The following is a 25,973-nucleotide window of genomic DNA, read 5'->3' on the forward strand; positions in this document are numbered from 1 at the left end:
GGGTGGTGCTGCCCACACTTAGGGAGGGGCTCCACTTCAGTTCCTATCCCACATTCTGATCGTTCTACACATGCCCTCATGGACACACCCAGAAGCCTCTCAATCATTGGAATCTCTTAATCCAATAAAGTTGATCATTCAAATTAACCATTACAATTGGGTAAAATATTAACCCATAATGCAGAAAATATCTATTAGTTGAACAGTGTTAGTTAAATTGACCAAGGTCCAATTACTAGATCCATTTTGAAACAGGTTCTGACTTAACTATTTCCACAGTATCACTGAGCCACAATGATATACTCAATGCTAATACTTTTACTATTTTTTAACCACTACGGTGTTTAGCATTTATTCGCTTTTTCTTGGCTAGGTTGGAACTCTACCCAATAGAATGGTGAAATAATGGTTTTTCATGTTCCTTGTAGAGAAAATATCAAGTCAAATTATCAGATTGACTTTTCTTTATGCAAATTAAGCTAATATATTTTTGTCAACTGAGCTTTGTGTTCCTTTGCAGATGCAGATAGTTCACTTACTCCTGTGACATTGCTATCGCCTGTTGACACACACCCTACCTCGTGTTTAAATTTTTAATTATTTTATCATTTTCCCCTTATCCCACATTCTTGCATGTCTCACACACACTCACACACACACACACACACACATACACACACACTTATACCCCTCCATTAGGCAAGTTTGCATACATATTCGCTCATGAATATGTATGCATGTATGCTTTACTTTTACTTCTGGTTAGTGTCCTTTAGAATTACATGGAAGTTTAGTTTGAAGAAGCCTTTCAATTTTCACCTGAAGGTGCAGAATCACTTCCAGTTTTGCCCCTCCCATTGGGGTTATAAGTGCTTACTAATTAGAAGGTCTAAATACCATAGTTTAAGACATTTGCAATTTACATTTCCACTATTGAGAAATATTGTTTCAATTCTTGGGTTGTTATTGTCTAATAATTAAGACTTAATATCAATGCTATCTTCATAACTAAATTTAGAAATAAAATATTTATTGTATTTCAAATCCCATATAGTACTTCCAGCTTCATTTTTGGGAACACTTTCAATAAATTTCATTCATTTTAATGTAAACAAAATTCTAAAGAGAACACATTACTCAACATGTTTTAGTTAGAGTCTTAATATATTAATTTTGAGCTAAAATCTTCTGTTCTTTCAAGTGTCTCTTCCATGTAATCTACCATTCTTGCCCAGTGTGTTCTTTGAGATAAAAGCACCATACAAGTTCTTCATTTAAAGGTAGACTAAAAAAACGTTAAGCTTAAAGGGAGTAATTGTTTACCTCAAATACTGGTAAGGAAACTGAGTCTAACAGCATAGCATTTTTTCAGGTGGGGAACTTGATCCTCTAGATGGCTACAAAGTAAAGCTAATGAACAGGTTGCATCCTCACTTCCAGTGATAATCTAAATAGTATTATTTGTTTTTCTAATTTTCTGGTTTCCTGTGGTATTCATCATGCTTTTAGTAGATGATCTGAATGGCTCAATATTTTAGCCTAACCTCAAATGGAAAGCTGGCAACAATATAACACCCCACTAACAAGGGGAAAATTATACAGTAATAAACCTATACAAAGTGTTCAGTGAATCCCTTAAAAAAGAGTCATCAGCTCATAAATGAAGGAAATGCTCATTATGAGAATTTGCTTTCTTCTGGAACATTATATATAGGGTATCTATTGAAATATTTTGAGTGGGCATAGTCTTTGCAGCAAGGACAATATACATAACTTTCATAGATATTTTCTCTGCCTTGGAATCTGCTACTAGAAAATCACAATATGCACAGAAATAGAATTTAGCACACACTGAGTATAACTATAGATAACAATTAATTCCATGCTCAGTTATCTATATTTAAGCATTCTTAAGTAAAAATGCATACTACCTCAGATTGCTTTTTATCCCTTTAAAATAAACCTCAGCTTCTTCAGTTGGTTTAAAAATAAAGTTTGTAAATCACAATTTAAATATTATGGATGTCACAGCAAGCATGATAAGTATGAATGATAATTTTAATGAGAACATATTGTTAATAATCATAAAAATTAAAAACTCCTAAGAATATGTACATTCTTGTGATTACTGTAAAATACTAAAGAAATGGGGGCATTTTCCAATAAATTATGATAAAATAATTTAGCATGAAAACAGCTTCTTTTAAAGTTTGATAGTTAAAACTAAAAACAATGCTGTACTAGAAATATTTATCCTCAGCTTCTTAAATTGTTGCAAGTTTAATTATCATAAAAACCATGGCATTTCACTTTAGCAACTTGGCTACATTATCATATTGTGCACTTTTCTTTAGAAAGTACTATGATTTAAAAGCATGTTACTCTTGTATTACAAAAGTACATGGATAGGGCTGGGCACAAGGTACTGGGTTTGATCCCCAGCACTACAAAAAAAAAAAAGAAAAAAAAAAGAAAAAAAAAAAGTATAAGGTTATGTGGGTGAGTTATTAGGGGAGAATATATCTAACGAACATCTACTTTAATATTTTTTATACACTTTTGCCAAGTAAGAACAAGTGATCTACAACACTTTTGTAGATGTTATTATTTAGGCATATACAAAATGGAAAATAATGTATTTTAGAATATCTTAAGTGTTAAAACATCCTTAAGTTCTATTCATTCATCCAAAAATGAAATAATAAAATATACATTGGATTTAAGTTTTATTTTGGATGCCATACAACAAACCCAGGAACACTCAAATTTGTCAAGTGTGATGTCATGACATAAAATCGAGAATCTTAGAAGTTTTAAAATTTAAATTGGGTTTGTCTATTGTTTTTATCTAGATATCAATATTTTTGTTATATTGTGTTAATTTTATCCATGCAGTCCCACAAAAAGTGCAACAAAATCAAGGCTAAACATTTTTAAAATATAGAATAATAAAAGTTTGTAACAATTTTCTTTCATGAACTGAATGTCAAAAATATGAGCACCCATTAAAAATAAATCATAACCACTTAGAATAAATTTAAATATTATACAAATTATTTGCTTTTAAAATATGTAAAATAATCTTTGTACTTTTAAATATTTATATAATATTACATATAAAATCAAAAGGAATAAATAACTATATCACCATATATTAGTGCTAACTTTTGTATTATGTCACACATAATGGTTGATAACTTTTTTATTAGATTTTACTTTCAAAATGAATTCAGAGATAAGATTTTATTCTGTACTTAGGCCTTTGTTTTGTTGATATGAAAGTATTTTAGAAGAATATGTATAGCAGTATAAATGCTATTCAAAGATTGGTCTTTCGGTGCTGGGATTGTGGCTCAGTGGTAGAGCACTTGCCTAGCATGCATGAGAAACTGGGTTTGATTCTCAGCACCATATACAAAACTAAGTAGAATAAAGTTTTTTAAAAAATGAAATTCTTTTAAAAAATGATCTTTTGAGTTATAAAAGAAAGTAACTGCAGTACAGTCATAGCTGTTAAGATCAAATGATTTAATATTTTAAAAAGAAGACTAAATTAATACTAATTCAAATAGAAGACATTTTTTGAAGATAATATTATCACATACTGAATTAGGTAGCATTTGTTCCTAAAGTTCTAAAAATAGCATGCAACTTTTCTCATTGCTTATGTAACTCTTATACAAAATTTAGGTATTTGAGGAGTTAAAAGAAATTTTGAAATCTGTTTCTCATCAGCATATATGAATTCACAAATGGCATCTGTCGGAGATATCACTCCATCACTCCTTTACAATAGTTGCAGCTGAAATACTTAGCATTACTTAAAGTGGGCAAGATTATACCAGGTTATTAGTTTGTCTTAAAGAAGTTCAACTCAAAAAATGTTAAGCATTAAAGTTCACAGTTCACTATGAGTTACATAAAAGAATTTAATAAAAATTTCCATTTGATCTCAATTATCTTTAAATGAATATTTCATTATACTTATTATACAGTTGATGATAGCTGTTTTTAAAACAACTTAAGTGTTTAAAATGTATTAAAATATTATTGTGGTCCAGGGAGAGAAAACTTCAGCTATATTTCTTATGGAAACTTATTGGACATTAGAATTAGGGAAAATATTACTTTCCTTTTAGAGGTGTCCATTATTGTGAGACATTGCATAAAAATTACATCTTGTATGACATAAATTAGACAAACATTGTAGTTCAATTATAATTTACCTCAATATTCAGGGTGTTTTTTTCTGAACTTACAAAAAATGGTAGATGTTGGAAATTTATAATAATTAATGTGAGGAACCCAATTAAACATTTTCATTTGGTTCTGTAAACTTTTAACTCAAATAGAAATGAAAATTATGAACTTTTTAAGTTTTATTCTTCACCAAAGAAATGAGATAAACAAATAATCTCTAAAGGAAATATGTAGAGTTTTTTAAAAGAACAGGTTTTAGGGTTTGGAAAGTAACTCAGTGATGGCATGCTTGCCTAGCATGTATAAGACCCTGGGTTCTATCCCTAGTACCACAAAAAAGAGGTTTTGATTCTATTTATTTAACATACTCCCAAAGAGATGATGACATTATTTGTAGTTGTTTCTATAAAATCAAATCATTCATCTTGTTATTTTTTATTGAGTTGTGCACAATCAATACTGCCCCCCAAAAGACCCAATTTGGTAATTAAAATAATCAATTTTTCCATTATTTCAACAGATTAAATAAAATACATAATAATTATAAAGACATAATTATACTATTATGTGGGCATCTGGTTCTAGTCCCTTTTTGTTTTATCCAACATTATGAACCTAAATGATAATTCTAAAAATTGAATTTCATATTAAATTTATCTCACATCTCTATAGTATTTTAAATTTTCATTAATTTAGCAAATATTTGTAGAGTACCAATAATAAACCAGGTACTGGACTACATGCTGCTGAGTCAGCATAAATATATTGCAGAATGAAGGAAAGTCCTATATCATAGAACTTACCATTTACTGATGGAGAATAGCAGCAAATAACTTACCACTACAATGAGGATCATACTGTGGTTAACTCCAGACTGGGGAACTCAAACTTGGTCAACCTCAATTCTGTCCTAGAAGAATAAAGAAACTTTTCTCAGGGAGGTAAAAATTTCTTTGCGAAGATTGACAGTATATACAAAGACCTATAGGTGATAAAACAAGCAAGAAAAATAATAAGGTGGGTGTGGGGAGACATGAATCTGGAGAGTTTTGAAGAAATAGGTTATAAATTTAGAAACTATGCTAGTTTGGGATTACATGCCAAAGGTGCCTGGTGGAACTTTTTTTTCTTATTAATGTCAAGGGAGAATGCTATCATATTTTGATTTTAGAACATTAATTCTGTCTGAAAATAAAAAGTTCTGGAAGGGAGCAAGCAAGGTGAGAGGAGGAACAATTTGGAAACAGGTTGCATGATCCAGGGCAGCACTAATAATGGTCTATATCAGGGGATAATGTTGTGTATTTAAAAAAAAAAACAAAAAACAAAAAAGACAATGTATTTGAGCAGATTAGCAAATATAATCCACAGGTTTTGGTGATCGCTTGGATGGATATGGACAGTGTGAAAAACAAAGACAGTGAACGTTATCAGTTTTCTGCCTCAATAAGAATTAGGGCCTTTTACTGAGTTGAGAGCATATAGAGGTCTGAAAATCAACATAAAGAGTAAAATTAGAAGGAAAAAAAATGTGTTGTTTATGAAGGCAATTTGAAAGTGAGATTTTCAAAAAGAAATGGAAAACCTTGGCAAAGCAAGGACTGAAAATATGACCTGTATGGTTATATATGAAGTCATTCCTGTCATCCACCCGGCTATATCGCCAATTGTACAGCACTATGATAGGAGAACTCTCTCTCTATCTACCAACACACATGAGTGTGCAAGCATCATGTGCTATATACATTAAACTATGTAATAAAATGTCTTATGCCACTGATAGACATTAAAAAAATCATTTTGAAATATATTTGTGATCCTTACTACCTGAAACTGAAATCTGCATTAATCAAATTTCCACATTTTCCAAACTTCCAAAAGACCTTAGATGGGTCTTTCTGGTGGTATTCCCAGTCTGGAAGGAATATTCTTGGCAGTTTCAACTTCTAAACTTTTCCTTAGTCCTTGGCTTTAACTGATGTCTGACTGATCCTAAAGGTTTCATTTAACCTTCTTCCTTCAAAAGTACTAGGTGTTTTTGTTCTTCTACTCATGCACCACTGAGTAATGTATGTCTGTCTGAGTGCTGTTTAGCATTTCTAAAACATTATTCCTTCCTTCTCTCATAAGAAACTCTGTTGGAGCAGATTCTATCAGACAATACCTGTCACACCCCTTTCTTCCTGCTGTCTTCTTAAATCTTGCTGAATCCTAACCATTCATTGGAGATTTTTAGCATCTAGCTTTCTTTCTCTCTGCTGTAAATCCTGTAAGCATTTAAAATCATTTCAGTGTTCATGCCAAAAATTTGTCCAATGCTTTGGCAATATTTCTCACCAGTGAGACTCACCTTACTGAAGTCTAAATTTGTGATTATCGCCAAACAGCTTAATTTACATGGAAACAAACACAACACCCACAATGTGCTAATAAATTCAAGAAAGACCTTAAACTTAAGAGTCTTTAATGCACCTAGTATTATATGTCCCTAGCTAGTTCATTCTTTCCATCTTTTCTAAAGAATATCAATATCTTTTCTGTCTTTACAGCATACATATTTCTTCTCCCATCACACTTTCACTTGTAAACTTGCTTCTTACACTGAAACAGCAATAAAAACAACAAAATTCAGGATCAATTAGTCTGCAACATCAACAAACTTATCAAATCCACATACGAGCCCTCTCCATATCCTTCTGGGCCCATCCTTATTGCCCATCTCCACCTGCAGGCAGGACTCCGTAGAGCCCATGAACTCACCACTGTAAGCACTTGGCTGAAATTCTTTTCCTTTTCTTCTATGTTATCACTGTTTTTAAATCTCTGCTTAGTCACTCCTGCAGGTTTACTTATGCAATATAACAATTATTCATTTTTACAAATGTGACTTCACCTTGTTCTGTACCTGCTTCCCCAGTTTTCTATTTTACTTGACAGGAAATGTTGCTAAATGAAATACCTCTACCAGTTACCTACTTTTCTCCTCTGATTTTATTTTCTAACTATTTCACTATCCCAATAACCTCCTATCAACTATTTCCACAAGACCAATCATATGATCATGGCTCAATCGTCTTCATTAACTTCCATCAGTGTTTGATATCTCCACTTTCTCTCCTCCTTGAAATCAATTCTTCAGATGAGTCTTGGAAAACCCAAACTCCCCAACTTTACTCTAAATTTTCTTGCCTTGCTTTTTAGTTTTCTTTACTGTATTTTTCTCTTTTTCACATCACTGAATATTGCAATGCCCAAGTTCATTGCTTAGACATCTCTTTATGTATTTATTCCATAGGGAAGGTAATGCAGTAATACTGCTTTAACTACCATCTAATTACTAATGCCTTCCAAAGTTATATACAGATTCAATTTCTCCATGAAACCCTGGGCTTTATGTATATATTCACTTTCATATTTAAAGAATATCTCAAACTTTATATATCTATAATTTAATTTTAATATTCTTTTTACAGGCTTTCTCATCTCAGTTAAAAACAATTCCATTCTTCCACTTGCTTATGCAGAAATTCTGGGGATCAACATTGCTGCTTCTATTTTTAACATTCTCCACAGCCAGTTTATCAATCAATTTTGACCTTTCAAAAATAAATAAGCCATAATGCTCTTCAAGAAAATATACCTTGCTTATAATTGTTATGTTCATTATTTATTTTTAATGATAGACTTAGCATTAGGTAATATAAAGAGATTAATGGTAAATATATTACATGTGACAATGTTGTAGTTGTGGCTGAATAGGAGCATATTCTCTGTCCTTGAAATTCATGCTCAATTGCTTACTGTTGTCATGCTTTGATTTTGTACTACAGAATAAAACAAATAAATGCAATGAGTTAAAAGCTTACTGAGGCTTTCTATACTTGTAACATGTCCCTTCTCTGATGCTTTTGGTCCCCTTAACTTATATTACTTAGCTGATTGAACTTCTTCATCATGAGCTCTGACTATCTCCAAAATATGAACTCCAGAAAGATTTTTTAGTTTGTTTCTTTTGTCCAAATTTTATTCCTAGTGTTAAGGCGTTAATCCAAAATCCCAAATAAGAACTTCGGGTCTTTTTGTAGTAAAAGATAAAGAATTTACTCTAAACAGGGCCAGGGAGTCTGAAAGCCCACAGTTCTGCAGTCCCCAAACTCGAATGGGAGTTGAGAGTAGCTAAAAACTGAAAAACCATAAAGAAAATGGGAAGAGAGAGGGAGGCAGTTATAATCACATTACATTTCATAAAGTGGAAAGGACATTCTCAGAAAATGCACCTTTTGTGCATACTCAGGAAGGCAAGTTTGCATTAGTTCCATACGTCAAAGACATTGTGGTCAGGGTGCAAGTGGGTAAGGGTAGAGGTGTTAGCTTCTGTGTGAGTGGGCTTATGAGGAAAGGGGTGCGGGCAATTTTACACAGGGTGAGATGTCTGAACAAAATGGGGTCAGCCTGACCTAATTTTCAAATTAGCCCAACACCAGTACCTGAACATTATTTGGTATGTAATCAGTATTTGAAAATAATTGTTGAATAAATGAGTAAATAAAACATTGAAAATATGCTTCTCTGCTTTCCTACCTCTTTCCTACTCCCCAGAGCTTCTTTCTTAGATCCCTTTTTCTGTATTTGTTCCTAAGTCATCTCACCTATTGCTATGACATTAAATATCATATGTACACTCATGAATTCTGTTTGTAGCTTTGTAAATGACTTTCATTTAGTTACCAAAAGTCAAAATCTTTGCCATATTTTAATCCTTTCTCACCCCACACAAGCAAGTTCAATCAGTGCAGCTTTCAAAACACATATGAAAATAATTTAGATCTCACTGTTCTCAGCTGCAACTCTAATCTAAGCCACCAAGGAGTATTTTCTGTTTTATTGCAATAGTCATTCTCCCTGGTCCCACTCCTCCTTTCTCTAGTTCACTCTTTTCATTGACTGGAGTGATGTTTTCAAAATGTAAACCTTATCTTACCACTGTGTATAATAACCATCTAATGTGGTAGAGAATAAAATTCAACTTTTTTTTTTTTTGGCTGGGTACAGTGAACTTTATTGATGTATGTGACTGTAGGGCTCCCCAAGCCCGTCCCCTTCTTCAGGGGATCTGGATGGAAATTGGGAGGAGGGGAGATTCTCAGTGTGTTGAGGGACTGAGTTGGGGCAGGGATTCCCCAGCTGAGGGCCTCTCTCTTCCTCTGTGTTCTTGCTGGGGCAGATGGTCCAGGTGCTCTTTCTCCTTGGAGGCCATGTGAACGATAAAGTCCACCACCCTGTTGCTGTAGCCAAATTCATTGTCATATCAAGAAATGAGCTCGACGAAGTGGTCGTGAGGGCAATGCCAGACCCAGCATCGAAGGTGGAAGAGTGGGTATCATTGTTGAAGTCACAGGAGAAGATCTGGTCCTCCATGTAGCCCAGGATGCCCTTGAGGGGGCCCTGTGATGCCTGCTTCACCACCTTCTTGATCATATTTGGCAGCTTTCTCCAGGCAATAGGTCAGATCCACCACTGACACACTGGGGGTGGGCACACGGAAAGCCATGCCAGTGAGCTTCCCATTCAGTGCAGCCTTGGCAGCTCCAGTGGATGCAGGGATGATATTCTGGGCAGCCCCACAGCCATCAGGCCACAGTTTCCCAGAGGGGCCATCCACAGTCTTCTGAGTAGCAGTGATGGCATGGACTGTGGTCATGAGTCCTTCCACAATGCCAGAGTTGTCATGGATGACCTTGGCCAGGGGAGCTAAGCAGTTGGTGGCATAGGAGGCATTGCTGACCACCTTGAGAGAGTTCTCATGGTTCACGCCCATCACAAACATGGGGGCATCTGTAGAAGGGGCAGAGATGGTGACCCTTTTGGCACCACCCTTCAGATGAGCCCCGGCTTTCTCCATGGAGGTGAAGACACCAGTGGACCCCACAACATACTCAGCACCAGCACCACCCCACTTGTTGTTGGTTGGATCTCGCTCCTGGAAGATGGAGATGGACTTTCCATTGATGACAAGCTTCCCATTCTCAGCCTTGACTGTGCCATGGAATTTACCATGGGTAGAATCACACCGGAGCATGTAGACCATGTAGTTGAGGTCAATGAAGGGTCGTTGATGGCAACAACATCCACTTTGCCAGTGTTGAAAGTAGCCGTGGTGACCAGGCACCCGATACGGCCAAATCCACTCACTCTGACCTTCACCATCGTGTCTCAGACTGGCACTACACAAGTTGAGAAGTGGCTGTCTGTCTAACAGGGAAGAGCAGAGAGCCTCAATTTTTTTGCTATTAACTAAAGGGCCTCTAAGACATATTTTTAAAATCAACCTCTGTTGAGATTCTCTCCCTCTTTGAGTATATTTCTGCCAAATAGGTCTTTTGATATCATTATTAAAAATTATTGGAGAAACTGGCTCTGCAAAGGTGAATAACTTCATGTAAGAACAATCACTGTTAAGTAACAGACTCTAGTAGCAAAGCCCGTGATTCTAAATCATGTATAATTCAGTTCCCCTCTCTAGGGCTTAATGTGGTAACAAGAACAAGTCAGGAACCTTAGCAAAACTGAAGGAGATAGGTAGTGTGCTTTTGTGGGGGCTGGGATGGTGAGGATTTATACCGCTTCTGGAATATTGTATCACAAAGACAGTAGTTTTAAAGGGCTTACATCTTTATTGAAATCTCTAGTTAGGCATGCACAATTTAAAAGTCCTCCAATGACCCTGAGTTCAATTCCCTGATAGTTATAAATAAATACATACATACATACATAAATAAATAAATAAATAAATAAATAAATAAATAATGAAATAAAGTTCAACAACTAAGTTGGGTACAACTCATGGTATGGATGTGTCTCCTTATCACTACTTCTGTCTTCTCATTCTTATTTCCCTTCCCATTGAGAATCACTGAGTAGAACAAAGAATTTAACAGAGTTTATCTGAACAAAGAACAGTTCATGAATTGGGCAACAATCACAACTAGAAGGAGGTTCAGGAAATTCAGATAGCAGTATAAGCAGCAAACTTTTATAAGCTAAACATGGAAATAATTTAGAGAAACCACTTGATTGTCTATAGCTAGATATCTGTCTTATTGGGACATGTTATAATGAAGCATTTGCCTTATTTGGACACAGTCTTATAAGTTGGTTACCTGTGCTTGTCTGAAGCATAGCTGTTGTTTGTAAAAAAAAAAAAAAAAAAATACATACACACACAGATACACACATACACATACAAGTACATTTTTTCCCAATTCAAATTTGACCCTTTTTACATACTAAATAAATTAAGTTGTGTTTTGTTCCCTAGTAATACAAAGTATAGACATAACCTCAGGCTAATGTCCCTCTGTTCACTTAATTTAACCATAGCATAAGAAGCAGACATTTACCTAAAAAACATATTTTTAACTACACACTTAGAAAGGGAAATAATGGTTGTAGTAAAAGAGATACAGTATAAAAATAAAGACTTTAATTAAAATCTACCTTGTGGAGAACACTTTTATGACTGTACAAGCCATTTGAATAATAATACAGGTTACTGACAGATGCATGTGTGAAGGAAAGGAATGTACTTCCTAAAATATGATTGGGATGATGATTTTTTATAATTATAAACATTCTTAGCAGATGCAATAATTACATTTTCATTACTTTTGAACAGTAAAAATGTCAAAATAATTTATGTTAGAAGCTGAAAATCTGAACATACACTGGAGTAGGATTTCTTATTTTTGTTTTTCAAATTCACAGGAAAAAAGCTTCTTTTTAATTGAACTTCCAGCATATTATGATGCAACATAATATGCATTGGAGGGAGAACACACTTGATTTTGAAGTTCATGTTTACCGCGGAGTTGTCAAACTAATTAATCCCTCTGTGTGTCTATTTTCCTAATAAAAAGCCATCTGACAAGTTTATTGCAAAAATTTGTCCAGTGGGTAATATATACCCACTATGAGTACATAGTGTTATGGATATAGTGTTATGGATATAGTTGCAAGGAACCTCTGGACTGGCTGTGGTGTTCAAAGGAATTTTTTTTTAAATTATTATTTGTTCTAATTAGTCATACATGACAGTAGAATGCATTTTGACACATATAAATGGAGTATAATTTCTCTTTCGTCTGGTTGTACATGATGTTGAGTTACACAGGTCAGGTAATCATATACAACTTAGGGTAATAATGTTCAATTCATTCTACTATCATTCCTGCCCCCATGCCCCCTCCCCTCCCTTCACTCTCCTCTTTCTGGTCAAGAATACCTCTATTTTCCCTGCCTCCTTACTGTGAATTATCATCTGCATATTAGAGAAAACATTCAGCCTTTGGTTCTTTGGGATTGCCCTATTTTGCATATCATAACATTCTCTAGCTCCATTCATTTACCAGTAAATGTCATAATTTCATTCTTCTTTAAGGTCAAAGGAGTGTTTTTACTATCATCATAATTGCCTTTGTCTCCTTTTCTCTCTCTCTCTCCATTCATCCATTCATTAAGTTTATTATTAAGATCCAGAACAGGTTTTAAACATTTTACATGCAAATTGCACATATTCTGCACAGTCTATGGTTGTGTACCATTAATAGCTCTATTTTATAAATAAAATCACTGATGATAGGAGAATTAAGTAAATTTCCCAGAGCCACACAACTAAAAAAAAAAAAATTCTACCTTTTTCTTGATTTTAAAATTGCTTTTAAACTATGGTATCTAAAATAACAGTTCTGAACTCACTGTATTACTATTAAACTTCAAAACTTAAATGTTTTTTGGTACAAATACTTTTAATTTTCTTTACAAGGCTTCCACCATCGTTACTATAAATTAATTTTTATTCCATCTCTTATGAAGATATTTGAAGATTTTCAGTTTCAAAAACTCTTTTTTTTTTTTTTTTTTTTTTATTCTTTTTTTTTTTTTTATTGTAAACAAATGGGATACATGTTGTTTCTCTGATTGTACATGGCATAAAGGCATACCATTTGTGTAATCATAAATTTACATAGAGCAATGTTGTTTGATTCATTCTGTTATTTTTTTCCCTTCCCCCCATCCCTCCCACCCCTCTTTACCCTCTATACAGTAGTTCCTTCCTCCATACTTGCCCCCCTCCCTAACCCTAACTCTAACCCTTCCCTCCCCCCCATTATGTGTCAACCTCCACTTATTAGCGATATCATTCGTCCTTTGGCTTTTTGAGATTGGCTTATCTCACTTAGCATGATATTCTCCAATTTCATCCATTTGCCTGCAAATGTCATAATTTTATCATTCTTTATGGCTGAGTAATATTCCATAGTATATATATACCACAGTTTCTTTATCCACTCATCAATTGAAGGGCATCTAGGTTGGTTCCACAGTCTGGCTATTGTGAATTGAGCAGCTATGAACATTGATGTGGCTGTATTTCTGTAGTATGCAGATTTTAAGTCCTTTGGGTATAGGCCAAGGAGTGGGATAGCTGGGTCAAATGGTGGTTCCATTCCAAGTTTTCTAAGGAATCTCCACACTGCTTTCCATAGCGGCTGCACTAATTTGCAGCCCCACCAGCAGTGTATGAGTGTACCTTTCTCCCCACATCCTCGCCAACACCTGTTGTTGCTCGTATTCTTGATAATCGCCATTCTAATTGGGGTGAGATGGAACCTTAGGGTGGTTTTGATTTGCATTTCTCTTATTACTAGAGATGTTGAACATTTTTCCATATGTTTGTTGATTGCTTGTAGATCTTCTTCTGTGAAGTGTCTATTCATTTCCTTAGCCCATTTGTTGACTGGACTGTTTGAATTCTTGGAGTAGAGTTTTTTGAGTTCTTTATAGATTCTGGAGATTAGTGCTCTATCTGAAGTATGATTGGCAAAGATATTCTCCCACTCTGTAGGCTCTTTCTTCGCATTGCTGATAGTTTCCTTTGCTGAGAGAAAGCTTTTTAGTTTGAATCTATCCCAGTGGTTGATTCTAGCTTTTATTTCTTGTGCTATGGGAGTCCTGTTAAGGAAGTCTGATCCTAGACCAACAAGGTGAAGATTTGGACCTACCTTTTCTTCTATAATCTGCAGGGTCTCTGGTCTGATTCCGAGGTCCTTAATCCATTTTGAGTTTAGTTTCGTGCATGGTGAGAGATATGGGTTTAGTTTCATTCTGTTGCATATGGATTTCCAATTCTCCCAGCACCATTTGTTGAAGAGGCTATCTTTTCTCCATTGCATATTTTTGGCCCCTTTTTTCTAGTATGAGAAATTGTATTTATTTGGGTTTGTGTCCGTGTCCTCTATTCTGTACCATTGATCTACCTTTCTATTTTGGTACCAATACCATGCCGTTTTTGTTACTATTGCTTTGTAGTAGAGTTGAAGATCTGGTATTGCAATACCCCCTGTTTCACTCTTCCTGCTAAGGATTGCTTTAGCTATTCTGGGTTTCTTATTCTTCCAGATGAATTTCATAATTGCCTGCTCTATTTCTGTAAGGTACGTCATTGGGATTTTAATTGGAATTGCATTGAATTTGTATAGCACTTTAGGTAATATGGCCATTTTGACAATATTAATTCTTCCTATCCAAGAACATGGAAGATCTTTCCATCTTCTAAGGTGTTCTTTAATTTCTTTCTTTAGTGTTGTACAGTTCTCATTGTAGAGGTCTTTCACCTCTTTTGTGAGATTGATTCCCAAGTATTTTATTTTTTTCGAGGCTATTGTGAATGGGGTAGTTTTCCTAATTTCTCTTTCTGAAGATTCATCACTTATGTATAAAAATGCGTTGGATTTATTGGCATTGATCTTGTAACCTGCTACTTTACTGAAATCACTTATGAGTTCTAAGAGTTTTCTGGTGGAATTTCCAGGTTCCTCTAAATATATAATCATGTCATCAGCGAACAGGGATAGTTTGAGTTCTTCTTTTCCAATTCGTATCCCTTTAATTTCTTTGGTTTGTCTAATTGCTCTGGCCAGAATCTCAAGAACGATGTTGAATAGAAGTGGTGAAAGAGGGCATCCCTGCCTTGTTCCAGTTTTTAGGGGGAATGCTTTCAGTTTTTCACCATTTAGAATGATATTAGCCATGGGCTTAGCATAAATGGCCTTTACAATATTAAGGAATGTTCCCACTATCCCTATTTTTTCTAGTGTTTTGAGCATGAAGGGATGCTGTATTTTATCAAATGCTTTTTCTGCATCTATTGAAATAATCATGTGATTCTTGACTTTAAGTCTATTAATATGGTGAATTACGTTTATTGATTTCCTGATGTTGAACCAACCTTGCATCCCTGGGATGAAACCCACTTGATCATGGTGCACTATCTTTTTAATATGTTTTTGTATGCGATTTGCTAAAATTTTGTTGAGAATTTTTGCGTCGATGTTCATTAAGGATATTGGTCTGAAATTTTCTTTCCTTGATGAGTCTCTGTCTGGTTTAGGTATCAGTGTGATATTGGCTTCATAGAATGAGTTTGGGAGGGTTCCCTCCTCTTCTATTTTATGGAATACTTTGAGAAGTATTGGAATGAGCTCTTCCTTAAAGGTTTTGTAGAACTCGGCTGAGAACCCATCTGGTCCCGGACTTTTCTTTGTCGGTAGGCTTTTGATGACTTCTTCTATTTCAGTACTTGAAATTGGTCTATTTAAATTGTTTATGTCCTCCTCATTCAGTTTAGGCAATTCATATGTCTCTAGAAACCTGTTGATGTCTTCGAAATTTTCTATTTTGTTGGAGTATAGATTTTCAAAATAGCTTCTAATTATGTTTTGTATTTCCATCCTGTCTGTAGTGATATTTCCTTGTTCATTCCGAATTTTAGTGATTTGGGTTTTCTCTCGTCTTCTCTTTGTTAGTGTGGCTAAAGGTTTATCAATTTTGTTTATTTTTTCGAAGAACCAACTATTTATTTTGTCAATTTTTTGTATTGTTTCTTTTGTTTCAATTTCATTGATTTCAGCTCTGAGTTTAACAATTTCCTGTCTTCTACTACTTTTGGTGCTGTTCTGTTCTTCTTTTTCTAAGGCTTTGAGCTGTAGTGTTAGGTTGTTTATTTGTTGAGTTTTACTTCTTTTATTAAATGCGCTCCATGAAATAAATTTCCCTCTAAGTACTGCTTTCATAGTGTCCCAGAGGTTTTGATATGATGTTTCTTTGTTCTCATTTACCTCTAAGAATTTTTTAATTTCCTTCCTAATATCTTCTGTTATCCATTCATCATATAATAGCATATTGTTTAATCTCCAGATGTTGGAATAGTTTCTGTGTTTTACTCTTTCATTTATTTCTAACTTCAATCCATTATGATCTGATAGAATACATGCTAGTGTCTCTATCTTCTTGTATTTGCTAACATTAGCTTTGTGGCATAATATATGGTCTATTTTAGAGAAGGATCCATGTGCTGCTGAGAAGAAAGTGTATTCACTCTTGGTTGGATGGAATATTCTATAAATGTCCGTTAAGTCTAAATTATTGATTGTGTTGTTGAGATCTATGGTTTCTTTGCTCAATTTTTGTCTGGAAGATCTGTCCAGTGGTGAGAGCGGCGTGTTAAAATCACCTAGTATTATTGTGTTGTGGTCTATTTGGTTTCTGAAATTGAGAAGGATTTGTTTGACATACATGGATGAGCCACTGTTTGGGGCATAGATGTTTATGATTGTTATATCTTGCTGATTTATGCTTCCCTTAAGCAGTATGAAATGACCTTCTTTATCCCTTCTGACTAACTTTGGCTTGAAGTCCACATTATCGGAAATGAGGATGGATACTCCAGCTTTTTTGCTGAGTCCATGTGCATGGTATGTTTTTCCCCATCCTTTCACCTTTAGTCTATGGGTATCTTTTTCTATGAGGTGAGTCTCTTGCAGGCAACATATTGTTGGATCTTTCTTTTTAATCCAGTCTGCCAGTCTATGTCTTTTGATTGATGAATTCAGGCCATTAACATTCAGGGTTATTATAGAGAAATGATTTGGTTTCCCGGTCATTTGGTTCATTTTTAAAATTTTGTTTATTTATTTGTTTGACACAACTTGTTTCCTCCATTATTTGACAATTCCTTTAGGATATTTCCTCCCTTTGCTGATTTGCTTCTTTGTTTTTCATCTCTTCCTCATGGAATATTTTGTTGAGAATGTTCTGTAATGCTGGCTTTCTTTTTGTAAATTCTTTTAGCTTTTGTTTATCATGGAAGGATTTTATTTCATCGTCAAATTTGAAGGTAAGTTTTGCTGGGTATAAGATTCTTGGTTGGCATCCATTTTCTTTCAGGGCTTGAAAAATGTTGTTCCAGGACCTTCTAGCTTTTAGGGTCTGGATTGAAAAATCTGCTGATATGCGTATTGGTTTCCCCCTGAATGTAATTTGGTTCTTTTCTCTCACAGCCTTTAAAATTCTGTCTTTATTTTGTATGTTAGGTATTTTCATTATAATGTGCCTTGGTGTGGGTCTGTTGTAATTTTGTGTATTTGGAGTCCTGTAAGCCTCTTGAACTTGATTTTCCATTTCATTCTTCAGATTTGGGAAATTTTCTGATATTATTTCATTGAATAGGTTGTTCATTCCTTTGGCTTGTTTCTCTAGGCCTTCCTCAATCCCAATAATTCTTAAATTTGGCCTTTTCATGATATCCCATAGTTCTTGTAGATTCTGTTCATGATTTCTTACCATCTTCTCTGTTTGTTCAGCTTTGTTTTCAAGGTTAAATATTTTGTCTTCAATGTCTGAGGTTCTGTCTTCCAGGTGTTCTATCCTATTGGATATGCTTTCTATGGAGTTCTTAATTTGGTTTATTGTTTCCTTCATGTCAAGGATTTCTGTTTGGTTTTTTTTTCAATATCTCTAACTCTTTATTGAAATGATCTTTTGCTTCCTGTATTTGCTCTTTTAACTGTCGATTGGTGCGATCAATCAATGCTTGCATTTGCTGTTTCATCTCATCATTCAATGCTTGCATTTGCTCTTTCATCTCCTCGTTTGCTTCTCTGATCACTTTAATTATGTACATTCTGAACTCCTTTTCTGTCATTTCTTCTGCCATGCTGTCATTGGGTTTTATTGATGTAACATCTAGATTTGTTTGCAGCATTTTCTTTCCTTGTTTTCTCATGTTGTTCAGATATCAGTGGACCGCTGAGATATTGCAGATTTCCTCTGTTGATTTACAATGACCCTGAAGATTTCTATATATATCCCCTCTTAGCCTTCAGTAGGCTGAAGTCTTGGAGGAGGTTGATAATGCGGTGCTCCACAAGGAAGCTGCCTCTCTAGGAGTGGTGGCCTTCAGGTGGGGTATATTCCCTGCTAGTGGGCAGAGGTGCCTCCACTTGTTGACCAATGGTCATCCAAAGGGGACCTAGGCTGTGGGCTGAGGCAAGGCCTGTTTGGGCCTGAGCCTCTGGTTTTACCGTCCTTGTGGGAAACCTCACCCAGCAGGGAAGACTCACCCGGTGGGGAGGTCTCGCTGGTCAGTTTCCTCCTAGAGGTTCCCCTCAATTTACAGCTACTGCCTGGGCTGGGCTGCCTTCCTCTGCAAAGTTTCCAGGGGCCCGGCCCTACCTCCTGGGCCTGGGAGCCTCACCCTTCGCAGATGAATCTCCATAGGCTGCCCCTCCTCAGAGAATTTGCCCATAGGCCTGGAACCTTCGCTCCGCCCTAAGCCTGTCTCTGTGCGGCTCTTCCACCCAGAAGCCTCCTAGATCCTGGGACCCTGTTCTGCACCTAATCACCTGGCTGCGTGGCCCCTCCTCTGAGCAGCCACCTGTGGCCCCGAACAATCGCTCTGAGTCCCAGAGACCCGCCACAGGCCTCTTCCTCCAGACAGCCGCCCAGTATGCCGGTGCGGTCACTAGGAGTCCAAGAAACTCACTTCGTGCCTCCTCCTCCCACCAACCACCCGTAGCCCGGGGCAATCAATCACTCCGAGTCGAAGTGACCCTGCCCGTTCCTCCTCCTTCTCCAGATAACCCCCCGGGTGTTCAGGAGCAGTCCCTCTGAGTGGCTCTGAATCCACGTGACCCGCTGCACGGGTCCTCTGGGCAACCGCCCGGGGCTCTGGTGTGGTCCCTCAAGACCAAGCGTCCCACCACGCTTCTCCTCCAGGCAGCCCCCCTGTGTTCAGGAGCTGTCACTTTAAGACCAAACAACTCACCACTCGCTTTCTCCTCTGAGCAGCCGCCTGGAGCGCTAATGCAGTCACTGCGAGTCCAAAGGACCCGCCGCGCTCCTTCTCCTCCTTCTCCTACTCCTCCGGGCAGGCCCCGGGGTTCAGAAGTGGTCAGGGTCCAAACAGCTCGCCACGCAGCCCCTTCTCTGGCAACCGCCTGTAGTTCCCGTATAGTCACCCGAATCCAAGCGGCTGCTCCTCTTCCTCCTTGTCCTCAGGGCAGGCCCCGGGGTTCAGAAGCGTCGTTCTGATTCCAAACAGCTCGCCGCGCGGCTTCTCCTCTGGCAACCGCCTGCAGCTCTGGCGCAGTCTCTCCGAATCCAAGTGGCCACGCTCCTCTCCTCCTCCTCAGGGCAGGCCCCGGTGTCCTGAGTCCACACAGTTCTCCCCGCCACTCCTCCCCCGGGCAGCCGCCGGAGCCCCAGTGGCTGCTCCGAGTCCCAGCGCTGTCTCAAAAACTCTTTACATTTATTTTTATGTTTCATGATTTACGCTGTGTTGATGTACAATTTACTCCATTCTTCTCTGTTAAAATGTTAAGAAATTTCTGATCATAAAAATATTTCTATAGCTCTAAACATAAAACAGTACAAATTTCATAGAAAACATGTTTTTCTTTATCATTTCCTCATATAAAATTTTACATAATATTCGTGAGATAATTTCCAAGGTGTAATGCCTTTAGATTCATAATTTTTTAATCATAGAAATAAATAAGTAATTGTATTTGCAATTTTTACTATGGCACATCTGCTTCAGACATAAGAAATAAAATTCTGCGATGGCTTTAGCTGTAATTAGCAAGTCATTCAGAAATCACATTCATAACTGTCACTAAAAAAGAGTCTGAGAGGAATTGCCTGAGCTGTATTTAGCATCAATGCGAACTGCAAAGTCCAGGCTGTTATCCTTCTCATGTTTCTGTTTTCAATTATAAACCAGATAACTGAAGCCAAGAAGGGAAGGAAGGAAGCTTTGCTTCCAATACCCTTCTTCAGTTGAGCTCATAGCTCCTATGACTCTGTAACCAGATCCAAAGTACTATATGATCTTTTAAATTACTTGGTTATCCTGTTGGCCTTTTCTTCATGGACAATGTTACTGCCCATATTTATGATATCTAATAACTTGTGTCGTTATTCTATATCTCCAGTCATTCAATTTGTAGATATCTGGGATTAAATAGCCTGTTTCGTCACTCTTATATTCATTACCTACAGACAATTTCCTGGTACAGTAAAGACAGTAATATCTAATAAGTAACAAATAACTTCCTGAAAAAAAAAAATCTTAGCATTTCATTTTGGATTTTTAAAAAGCAGCAATTACTGACAAGCATATGAGACAATGCCAGCTAAGAATAGGTTCATTTTCGCACACATCAAGAGAACAGCCAAATGAAATTAACAAAATTATACTATGTAGTAACACAATGAATTCCACCTTTATGTATATCTATAAACCACCAAATAAAAAACATCTAATGATTCTTTTAAGGCTTGGATATAGATCTGTTTCTCCAACTACATTTAGTAATGAATTCATTTTCCAGGGATTGGAATCACCTTGTCCAACAAGTGACACACATCCCATTATGGAAAGTAAACAGAAGTTCGACTAGCTTTATGCCACTAAGTATAATAGTGGCATTACAGAGAAAACAAAAAACTAAGTGGGAGATTAGGCTATATTACTTCAAGGAAATCACTTTTTTATTCAAAAGGTATAATATTTATTTTTGAGCTAAAAGTAAAATTATTTATATAGTAGAAAAATGAAGAAGAAATACTATGAAAACTGTTATCTGAAATGATTTGAAAGTAAAAAAATCTTTGGTTTTAAAATACTTTTAATTACATGGTGATAAGACAGGATTCAGAAAAAAACTGAATACTAAAATGGGACATCATGAAAGTTTTAAAATAATGGAAAATGTAGAAAAGATAATTTTTAGTTGGCTAAGTATTAGTCAATTAATTAATATAAGAATAATTGGAAAAATAAGTGACATTTTATAATTTATATTGTTGATATCAATTTAGTGTTATTTGCATGGAAGGTTTTCACCAGTTAGTAAAGTATCTTAATCATTAAAAGAAAATGAGTTTATTTCATATGTATTGTCATTTTAAGGGTTAGAAATTCCCTTTGCTTAGATGCTCACCATTAAACTTCACTAAGTAGGACTTGGCTTCCATTCTGTTCACAGATATACTTCAATGAAACTGCAAGCATTTTCTGTGTTGAAATTTTTCTCCCCAAAATTAGTGTCATTGCTATCTGTGCACCTTAACATAGCACATTTGATTGTGTCACATTTCTTTTACTAGAAGCAGTCTTATATGTAGATGTACAAATAAAATCAAATATGCATAATGTATTTAAAATTTTGTTTACTGTATTTTTATTACATTACCTAAAAGATTTCTTTTCACATTAGATATTATGTATATTTATACATAAGATTGTACTTGGTTTAACATCTTAATGTTTTCCTTAAATGCAATTCACATTTTATCAATAGTATCAGAAGCCTAGGTTTAAGAAAGAAATTTCCACTCAAATAGCAATATCTTTTCCAAAAGCATGAAGAATATGTAGGGTAATAATATTCTCATGAGTCCAAGGTGAAATTTGTGCCATTTGGAAAATACAACGCTATCTAGAGAGAACAAATTTTCAAAAGTGGGTTGGATTTTTTGTGAAGACTTAAATAGGAAAAAGAGATACAACATCTCAACTTGAAAGATGCAAATGTTTCATTTATCAAATTTTACCCAACAACATTCTCTAAGATATTATGGGTATGTCTTTTGAATAAGTAATGAATAAAAATAAATAAGAAGATGAAATAGTCACCCAAAGTCATGGATATTATAGAAACACTTTAATATTTCAGGTTCTGTCATTGAAAATCAAATGCTTTTATACCTTGTGTGTGTCACTGAATGCACCTATATAATCTAGTTTTTGAAAACTGCATAAGACTACATTTCATTAGAAAACAGCAATATAAAAATTTTAATGTTCATTTGAGGCATTTAGTTGAACCATGAAAACAACAGATTTATGCTTTTGGAACTGTGGACGTTGGGATCATGGAATCCAGCTTTCTGAGTTTGAAGTGTTAGCCATTCCAGTTGTGTGAACTGGGACAAGTTTCTCTCTGTACCTCAGCTTCCTTTTCTATTAAATATGAATAATAATGTTACCTCTTTCAAAGAACAGTTGTGAGGATTGAATTATTGTATAAAATGTGCATACAACAGTATCTAAAAGTTAAAAAAAGAGTTTCAAAACAGGTTTGCTGAAGTATATCATTCTTATTTATTCACACACCTCTAAAATAGATCTCAAATAATGTCAAAATATCTTAGCATACACACCAGATTTTTATGAGGAGAAACCCCAACTTGGTTGTTTCATTTAGATAAGCAGAATATAATTTATTATTTCATTCAGTATCATTCCAAACACTTTAAAATTTCATTCAAAAACAGTCAATGGCTTTCGTACTTACACAAGTGCTAAGGTAGGTAAAACCTTATGGAAACAGCCTTTTCTCATAACCTAGGTTGTGAGAGTGAACTAAAATGACATTATCTGTTTCCATGGATCTTTACAATCTAATGGAGGTGATTACTCAAATACAAGTACCACACATGAATAGTGGTATAACGAAAATAATTGTGAATTCAAGAATTATTTGGTATGCTTAAAATACATCTTAAAAATGCATATAATTAAGCCTTTGTATCATGTTCTGGGATCATCCGATCTCCCAAGTCCTTCGAATGTTCAAGCATTCCTTTGAAATCAATCTATTTTAAGGTTTGTATATGTTACTCCAGAACTAAGTTTCCAGGATTTTTTCTTGGCATTTCCTCAGTCTGTTCCTGAAACTGTGGGCTTGCTGCCATCAACTTTATGGCACAGACTAGAGCAAAGAGACATGAATAGAGCAAAACTGATAGAACTTGGAAGGCTCAAAAGAAAAGTCAATTTGTTTCAAGTTTGGAATTATTTTCTTATCCACATTTAACCATATTTAATGCAAAGTTTGTCCCCTTATTAAAATAAATGTTCTGCTGCCATTGTATGAAAATACGTTTGAAGTTTTGGCAGATCATTGGGATATAGTTCCTCTGGGATTCATGATTACTTCCAAATGACAGTATTTGCTTTGCTCTCATTAGAACACAAACGTAGGTACAAATATAGTGCATCTTCACATTTAAAAATTAGGCAAGACATCTGGATGTACTTGCCAAACTAATGCAAGGAAAAGAATGCAGAAGACATGTTTGGGTAACCCTAAGATGGTGGCTGGCGTTGAACCAAGAGGTGGCGCATAGTTAGTGTTAACACTGCGTGATCTACTTTTGCCTGATTAATGTCTCCTCTGTGCTAGTGGTCAACAGATATTCCTCATTCTTTCTTGATTGATACCAAGGGTCGTGCTTCAGTTGTGCTAATCCTAAGCTGATTGGCTGCCTTAGGTATATAAGACACGCACCTATAGGAAGCACCACGGATAAGCCACACCTCTAGATTGCTGGGCAAAGGATAAGCAGCACCTCTGGATGATGGCAGATTGCAGAATGCAGGTTGCAGCTCGCAGAAGAAAGATCGCAGGATGCAGGACACACCTCTAAGAAGAAGCAGCAGACCTTTAAGAAATAGCTCCTCTGATAATAGTAGCCTCTCTGAAAGCGTAGAAAGTCTCTTTTTCTGATAAGCAAAGTCTTTCTTCCTCTAAGCTCTAAGCAAAGCCTGTCTTCCTCTAAAACTTCCTCTAAAAGCAAATAAGCCTCTCTTCCTCTATAAGCTAGAGAACAAGCAAGAAAGCAGCGCACTAAAGAGAAAGATAATAGAAGTAGCTCAGTTTCCAGTCCACCTCCGATAAATACCTGCGAAATTGTTGCTGCAGGCGGTAACAAAAGAAGGAAGGAAAGAATGTAGAAAGGCAGGGAGGAAGAGCACCGGGGAGGGAGGAAAGAAAGAAAAATGGGAGAGATGGAGGAAGGGTTTCTGCTTCTCTTTAAAATGATCTAGTATTCAGCCTAGTTCATTTTCTGGAGAGCTGGAGGAGGATAAACATTGCCTGGTATTTCTCTTTAACTCTCCAACAAATTACACAAACAATACATAGGAAAGAAGAAAGAATGATCTTCCAGACTATGAAAGCTTTGTTCATCCATCACACCAACAGTATACTAAAAATCTTAGAGATCTTTTGTCTGACCACCCTTTGCCCTTTCTTGCAGCTGATGAACAACTGAAGATATCCAATGCAACCTAATTACTGAGTGAGAACTGAGCAGCACCAGAGATGAATTTGTTTTCTCGATGCTATGCACCTACTTTAGCGAAGTGTTTAGGACAGTATTTAGTTCACTACCCTCTTTAAATATGAATTAATATTTTAATGTTTTCATAAAATATAGACAAATTCTTTAAAATTGGAACTTGATTCACAGTTATAAACTTAGAATTGAATTTATTTGATGCCCTTTAAAAGTAAATTTTTTTTTCCAAAAAGGTAAAAATGTGTTGAAATATTTTTAGATTAAAAAGAGAAATATATTTGTGTCTGTTGAAAGCATTTTAAAAATTTTATTATTTTCTTAAATATAATTGAGTTCCACAATACCAATTCACAATCTGTGCAAGGATGTCTGTGCAAGGATGCTTGATAGGATTTTCTGATGAAACAAACAAACAAACAAACAAAGATTGTAGTAACATAAGGTGCCTCACACCAAAGATCACTCAAGAATTCTCAACTTGTACATAGGGGTGAGTTTCACGGATATCTTTCCATCCCTCAGATTCGACATTTTCATAGCACATATCTAACTATATTATATCATTGCTTTTCTTATTATTAATGCTAAAACTTCACTCCATGTTCTGCATGCTTCCAGTTCCTAAGGCTATTAATTAATTATTCTTAAGCTAGATGATGAAATGCAGCTAAATGTATCTCATCTTCCTAGTATTTATTTACCTGAAATGTAATCTGTTCCTTTTTAATAGAGCTTAGGGAAAAAAAATTCTCCTCGTTTTTTTTTTTTCCTGGACAGTTTACCACATTAATGTGTACTGCCCTTTGATTAAATTTGTTAACAAGCTCATACCAATTATGATATTTCTCTTCCTCCTTTCCTTTCCCTTCTCTTCTCATTTCTTGCTCACAAACGGCTATATTTCTATTTCTCTGTAAAGGTGAGATTTTTTTCCAACTCAGTAGTTAGGATGATTAAAAAAAAAACCATAAAATTCTGTTAACTAACTTGTCCAGGAACTCAGTTGAAATGGTATATTTAGAACCAAGAAGTCATCATTAGTGAACTCCTGAGTTATTAAAAATTATTAAGGTATGCTATAACAATCCTGTATTTATAGGTACCTAGATTCCTATTTATAAAAATGAAACTTAATGCATACCTAAGGAAGGGGAATAACTTACCCACTAATGAATCTAGGAAATTTTTCTTCAAAAAATATTTCTCATTTCTACAGTTTGCAACAAAAATATCAAGAGATGTCGGGAAGCAAATAACAAATGAGAACTAGATTTTTATGTTGATTT

The 25,973-nt window shown here is 35.5% G+C and overlaps 1 protein-coding gene and 1 pseudogene across 4 annotated transcripts in view; one reads left to right on the forward strand and one right to left on the reverse strand.

Moving 5' to 3' along the window:
- BCHE (butyrylcholinesterase) overlaps positions 1 to 25,973 on the forward strand; it is a 108,309-nt gene that overhangs the window by 64,541 nt on the left and 17,795 nt on the right. The gene's annotated exons all lie outside the window — the stretch shown is intronic.
- LOC306670914 (glyceraldehyde-3-phosphate dehydrogenase-like) lies at positions 9,266 to 10,422 on the reverse strand (annotated as a pseudogene). Its single transcript has one exon. The product of its transcript is annotated as a glyceraldehyde-3-phosphate dehydrogenase-like (transcript).

Source organism: Sciurus vulgaris (assembly GCF_902686455.1).
Source record: "Sciurus vulgaris genome assembly, chromosome: 10".
Taxonomy (NCBI): domain Eukaryota; kingdom Metazoa; phylum Chordata; class Mammalia; order Rodentia; family Sciuridae; genus Sciurus; species Sciurus vulgaris.